Genomic DNA, 6,804 nt, shown 5'->3' with positions numbered 1-6,804 from the left:
AGGAATGAATGTGTTTATCTTCCTGATGAAAGGGAAAACCAAAATAAACATATTGTGGGTAGTTTCCCTGTCTTTGGTTCTTTGAATGAACAAATGCAGTAGTTTGGAGTTTTTTAATTTTACAACCAGAAAAAACTTGTGATTTTTTTTTCCCCCACTGTTTTGTTGATTAACTATTCTTGACTGATTATTACCATATTTCTTAGACATTTTCACAAAGACAGGGTGTTTTATCTTCAACAGCAATAACTCCTCATCCAAGTCTTTCAGTAGACATTAACAGAAACAGTTTTACACTGTTTTATCTAGAAGTCCCATGTCATCCTAGCTGCTTAGTTAAGAGAATCTGGAGAAAATGCTACAGCTTAGTGAATTACCAGTTATATGGCAGGAGTGATGGAGAGAAGAAAATAAAGGTTCTGAGCAGTCTGAGAGAGGGAATTTGCAGGGGGTCACTGGGGAAGGACAGTGCCTGCTACTGAGTTGAGGTACATTTAGTGTGAAATCCCTGAAAGCAGAGGGAGGGCATGCTGCTGCCTTTTGAGCAGAGTGCGTGGAAGTGTGGTTGAAGATCATTGGTGAAGGTGTGGATCAGCATGCACGAGATCTGCTTGTTTTGTGAAACCATCCTGCCTGCCCAAGGGCAGATTTCTAGATCTTCTTATGCCACCAGGCTCATATACAAAATGAAAATAATAATTCTATTCTTGCCTTTTTTTTTTTTCTCCTCTATCTGTGCTACAATTTTAAATGCTCCAGAATGCATAGGACACATACAGTGTCCTAGGATGTTTGTAACTGAATCCAGCACAAGAAACTCGCAGCTTTGTCTGAGACCTCCAGATCTGGCCGTTGCAATGCAGACCATCATCGTCGAGCAGAAACACTTTTTCTCCTATGATTATATTCAAGCACCACGTCTCCATCATTGAAATGTATATTTGGTGAGGGATTCTAATGATGGGTTTGTTGTAAATTGTTGTTAGTTAATGTGGTTACATTGTGCCAGGAGCTGTAGAAAGGACATAGAGTGCAACAAAAACTTTCCTCTAAATTGTATCCTTCAGACTTAAAGGTACTGTCTACATTATTGTAATTAAAATAGATTATTTAAAATTAAAAAAAATTAAAACCCTCAAAACATAAAACAAATCCAACAAACCATAAACTATAATATTTACCCATCCCTTTTCTGAATAGGTTCTGGATATCAATCTGCATAAGCTCACAGCTTCACTTGAGAAAGCATTTGCAGAGAAAGTGCAATGGCAAAATTATATGAACCAAACAAACAAAACTGTTGAGCTGGCTAACAGGTTGGTCAAGGGACTTGAGGTAAGAAGATTTTGCCTATATGTTCATCCTAGTCTGAGTTTTGAAATATTTGAAATTATTTGTTGAGCATGAGGGTAAACAAATTTTTGAGGATTGTGTGGGGAAAAAGGGGGGCGGGGGGGGGCAGGCAAGCAACAGGAATCAGGTGACAAGATGACCCTTATTAGAAATCATTTAAATGAAAATAGCAGAAAGAAGAAAAAAACAAACAAACAAACAAAGTATAATAAAATTCTGAGAAGTAAAATGTGCTGCACCACAATAATATTTCCTAAAAATCATGTACTGCTGAGCAATTGATGATGGCATGATTGGTAGCGAGAAGTCTCGATAACTAAGTCACCACATTTATACACAACTGTGAACACATTCTGACAGCTTGGGCAGCCTCTAGTTAATGAGCAGAAAGCCTGACTAATCCTCTAGGTCAGGATGGAGTTGCCCTGCATCTGCCCCTGTTGCACTTTAGATTGCAAATAAGTGGAAAGCACCAATCAGATATTTGCTGTTTGCTTTGGGTTTTTTTTTTTCCTTTTGCAGAAACTATTAATTTTTAAATGAGTGAAATGTATTTATGTTAAAATTATATATATTTCAGTGTGGTTATTAGCTTTATTTGCAGACAAACATCATTAAAGCTAACACATGTCTGTTTAACGGTCAGTAACCATTCAAGTCAGCCACAGCATTGCTGTGCAGTCTCTCCTAAGTCTTTACAGAAACTGTGCTGTCTCAAATCAACATCTAGAAATTTAGCCATTCCTTTTTGACTAATAAGTGTAAATAATAGGAAATCAAAATTACAAACTATGTACACTACTCCGTGAGTTCCCAGGGCAATCTGAATAAATATTTTAAGTTGGATTTTATAAAATCCCTGTCACCTTGCTTTCTAAGATCAGAGAGTGAATACATTTGTTCCTGCAAATCTCACAGCAAAGGATGGCAATCAGGATTAAATCAGTTTGGAGAAAAAAATATTTTAAGAGTATAGAACTAGTCAAAAAACCCCAGTGCAATTAAAACAGATCTGGTTTTGATACCTGATTCTGAAATGAATATGCCTAGAAATTTAAGATGTGTAAATAATCTTTCCTTGGGAAGAAAAAGAGTGAAGTTCATGTTACCATCTGCATATGAAAGACACCTGAGACAGCCACTGTTGGACAGACCCTGCAGGCCTCCAAAGCCTTCGGAAGCTCTGTGGAAGCCAATGGCCTTTGCCCATACGTAGTCTCCAAGTAAAAATTGTTAAAAGAAATTTTTCTCCAAACTTTAAGTTTTTGTTAGTGATCTTATTGTCTAAGTTAAAAGGGAAAATATTTTAAAGGATTAATTGAGAACGTCAAGTCTTTTCCTTGTAGAATAAATTCTTTTTGACTAGAACAGGAGACAGTTAACTTCTGAAAAGCATCAAGACTGATGATTTTGTCTATATAGCATTGACCTGGAAGCTCAACCATTCAGACTAATAAATCAGGCAATTTATATTTAATCATTAACTAACTACCGAGCTGAACAGCTGTTCAAAATTAGAAATGGGTCACCCCAGCCAGGATGACATTACAGGCAATCTATAATGCATTAGAATAAAATTATAGTGATTTTTAACTGTCTGGAAATTTATTACACTGCATGTTCCAACTCTTAAACCCTTGTTAACCAATGTCACTAGTGATTTATGGTGCTTGGGTGGTATGGTAAAATTACTGAAGATTTAAATAGACAATCATTTTATGTTTAGTAAATCTTCAAATTTCAAAGCTATTTTGGAGAATGAGGTGGGTGCTCTTTATTTTTTATGATTTACCAGTCAGTGACAACAAGAAGAGAGAATGGATAAATCAAAAAGCCCTCTTGTAAATTAATAGATTTATTGTCTTGTTGCCTTCAGTTGATGATTTAAAGAAGAATCCAATGACTTCTGTAGGCAAAACTGAATGTCTAAAATCCTTCAAAATAAAACTGCTACACTACAAAGATTGCTGTTAGAGCTTTCAACAGGAGTAGTCCTTTACTAGTCATTTTTTGAGCATCTTTTATGAACTTCTCACACAGAGTTCCTGTGTTTACACTGTGAAATGTTAAAATGCTAACTCTTTTAAGCACAGTACTTTCATTAAAGATACTTCCATTTTCTCAGTGGATATTTTATATTCCTATCTTATAACAAAAGAGTTTGAGTATCTTTGCAGGATAGGATGTTTAACCATTTCATTAAATAGTTCTGATTTTTCTGAAAAAATGTAGATGGAAATACTTCACAAATATCAAATTTAGCAGTTATTGTCTTACTTTGGTTTTGTACACATAAAAATTATTTTTAAAATGGGAGTCCGTTGTTATTTGAGATTGATTTTATACATTTTTCAGGCTTTCAAGAATGAGCACATCCAAGAGTATTCTTTTAAGCTCTCAAGCAGCTAGCACCAGCAAAATGCAAGCAATTTTAATGAAATTATTTGAAGTATGGAAGATACTTTCTATTCAGTGATTTTCACTGATTTTGATTACATTATGTAAAGAACTGAAAAAATATGCTTTGATTACTGTCATTGCTCTGAAGAATAAATATCTGTAGAGACAGTGGGTAAAGGACAGTCATTGTAAGTTGTTCAGCTGTGTGCTTTCCTTCTTTCATGCTGGCCTTTTCTTTGCTTCACTCCCTCTTCTCACTGAAAAATGATTTCCTGAGGTTTCCCTCATGTAAATGAACAAACTGTGAAGCAACTTTTATTTTAGCAAGAATATTTCACAGTACAAACAAGGAAGAAAACTTACGGCAATCTGTTCCAGTTTTACATCTAGAATTATATCAGTTTGAAGATGATTAATGAATGATCAGTTTTTACCTTCCTTTCCATGCTGAAACTGTTTGAGCATGAATTCATGCATACATTCAGTCCTTGGCTAACAATTGTATACTGAGAACAATCAAATTATAATAAGCAGAATACTGCTAGTTTAGATTTATACCATGTCATATATTCAGATTGAAAAGGAAATGATGATTTGATCCGTATCTTAAATATCAACTTTCTTTAAAGAAGATGATTTCATTTCTCTTAAGTTCTTGAGTCGCCATTTCAACATTTTAAATAGACATTGTCTTTACAATGTAACTAGAATAAAATAACAGCTTTCCATATAGCTACTAATAAGAAATCATTAATATCCAAGACTATTCCTGACTATTAATCCAAAATATACCAGGGTGAGCATGGTTAAGATGAACTCTTCAAAGTACACAAGGGAGGTGGGAGGGGGAAGAAGAAAACAATTTCTAGAGTTATTCTTGCACAGAATTATTGAGACTGGAAGAAACCTTCTGAGGTCATCTAGTCCACCCCCTCTGCTCATACTGGGTTTGTTAGACCAGATTGCCCAGGACCATATCCAGTAAGGTTTTGAATAACTCCCAGGATGGAAACTCCACAGCCTCTCTGGGTAACCTGTGTGTTTGACAACCCTTGTGTTTCCTCCTGTCAAATTCCTAATCATTGCAGCTCTTAACTCAGTAAAATCTCTCTAATAGGTAAAATAAGCCAGACAAATAAGAGGTAAAAGCCCTGCAACTCTTCTGCCTGCCCCTTTCCCTTGGGAAAAAAGCATGAGGGGGGGGGGAGAAAAAAAAGTCACAACATTGTTGAGGTTGAAACAGCAAAATTTTTGGGGTTGAAAAAGCTTTTTCTCCTTTTTTTTTTTTTTTTAATTATAATATGTTTTTCCTTATCTTTTCTGCATCTTTCTGGAAATGATTGTACTTTGCACAAGGCAGTAGTGCCATGCTGTACCTGGCAGTATCATGCCAGATGCTGCCAGTATTGCCATGTGTCTGCCGTACTGTATCTGGTCTAGACATAAGCACCAATTACGAAAAAAAATCAGACAAGGGAAGGACATAGAATGCTTGATGAAGAGCTCCATCCTATTTTTTTCAGCTTCAAAGGCTTCAAATCACCACCAGAAAGTCTGGATTGCTTCCAGCCTTGCAGTCTTAGGAAGCGTATCTCTTGCTGACAGAGTACCTTCCTGTTGTACTTTTGTGTGCCTCTGTTTTTTAATGTGGCAATCAAAAACTCTGTCACATTGTTCAGCATTTTCTAATTTTGCTTTGCATTTTGAAAACATGCATTGGAACCAGTCCACTGGAAACCTCAAAGCACGAAAGAAAACCTTATGCAGTGACATCTTATTAACAGCAGCATGTGTGTCTTACTTTGGTCCCTATCACAAAACAGTATCGCTAGGAACTGATGGCACATTTCTGGACTCCTTTTCTAAAGTCACAAAAGGTAAAATTTACTGTACAAAATGGGGGTCTCCAATTGAGAGTCTGATCTGTTAAAGTTGATGTCTTTCAAGAATTTGAAGTACAGATCTGGATTTGAAGGTGGCTCTTTGCAGGTATTTGTTTTCCCCTGTGTGTGTATACGCATATATGTGTGCACACACATACTTTCCTCAGATTACAAGTACATTTTGAAGGGTATGGGAGAGAGAGGTTAAGTTCTCTTTGGCAAAAGAAAACCCCTCCCTTTCCAATTCTCATTGCCAAATTCTGTCCTTTGTGACACCTGTGTAACAGCAATTGCTATGAATAGTGATACGGCTGTATAGAGACACCTATTCTGCTTAGCTTTTCAGCTCCAGGAAGAGCATATATTTACTATAATCCCAGTTTCTCTGTACATGAACGAAACCATGACAGGTCTTAATAAATGCATAGAGGCTCTAACCTTTAGAGTTGTCTCTCCAAAGCTTTCTCCATCCTTCCATGTGAAGCTTTGGCCTATTCCTATCTTCCTTGCTTCTGCAAATGCTCCTCACCTCTTCCTACTTGTTTCCTATTTCTCATGTGCCACAAACCTCAGCATTATATCACAATTAATGTAGTTTATTCTCTAAAGTATGTGACGTGTGGAACTATAACCCTATTTTAAATCACAAAGCTGAGGCACAGTGGGTGAGCTAAGTTGCCTGAGGATACTCTAGAAGTACAGTTAAAGCCAAATCCAAGCTTCCCAAGGTCAGCACTCAGAACTGAAGGGGCACCTTTTTGTAGGCACCTGCTTTGTGCAAGGGGTTAACGGTCACTAATTTGTGTGGGGCTTTCTTTTGCACGGAAGATCTCCCTGTCCTTTTCCACCAAAAAATTGGCTGTGGATAAAGTTCTTTCTCAGAAAACCTCCTCCTACCATGCAGCTTCATGCTGATAGGTAGAAAAAAATTACTCCTTTGTATTTGTTTTCAGTAGTGAGACCCTGGAAATAAATGTCATTCTTAACTTCTTTAAGAATCATGTGAAATGGAGTGAACATTTTAATAAATAAAAATAACCCATACTGTAACTTTTTACTTTTTAAGATGCTTTCACTGAACAGCAGTGAGATAAAATACCTCATTTCAGCTTTGCTTGTTTTCCTGCAAGTGGGGGAAAAAAAAAAAAAGTGGAAAAGAGGAGAGAAA

General features: G+C 36.4%; 1 pseudogene; it reads left to right on the top strand.

Annotated features, from left to right (window-relative positions):
- LOC104512643 overlaps positions 1 to 6,804 on the top strand; it is a 49,516-nt pseudogene that overhangs the window by 7,101 nt on the left and 35,611 nt on the right.

Source organism: Eurypyga helias, unplaced genomic scaffold, assembly GCF_000690775.1.
Source record: "Eurypyga helias isolate BGI_N326 unplaced genomic scaffold, ASM69077v1 scaffold12457, whole genome shotgun sequence".
NCBI lineage: Eukaryota > Metazoa > Chordata > Aves > Eurypygiformes > Eurypygidae > Eurypyga > Eurypyga helias.
The sequence above is the reverse complement of the archived record's forward strand: the minus strand, read 5'-3'. Positions and strand labels throughout refer to the sequence as shown.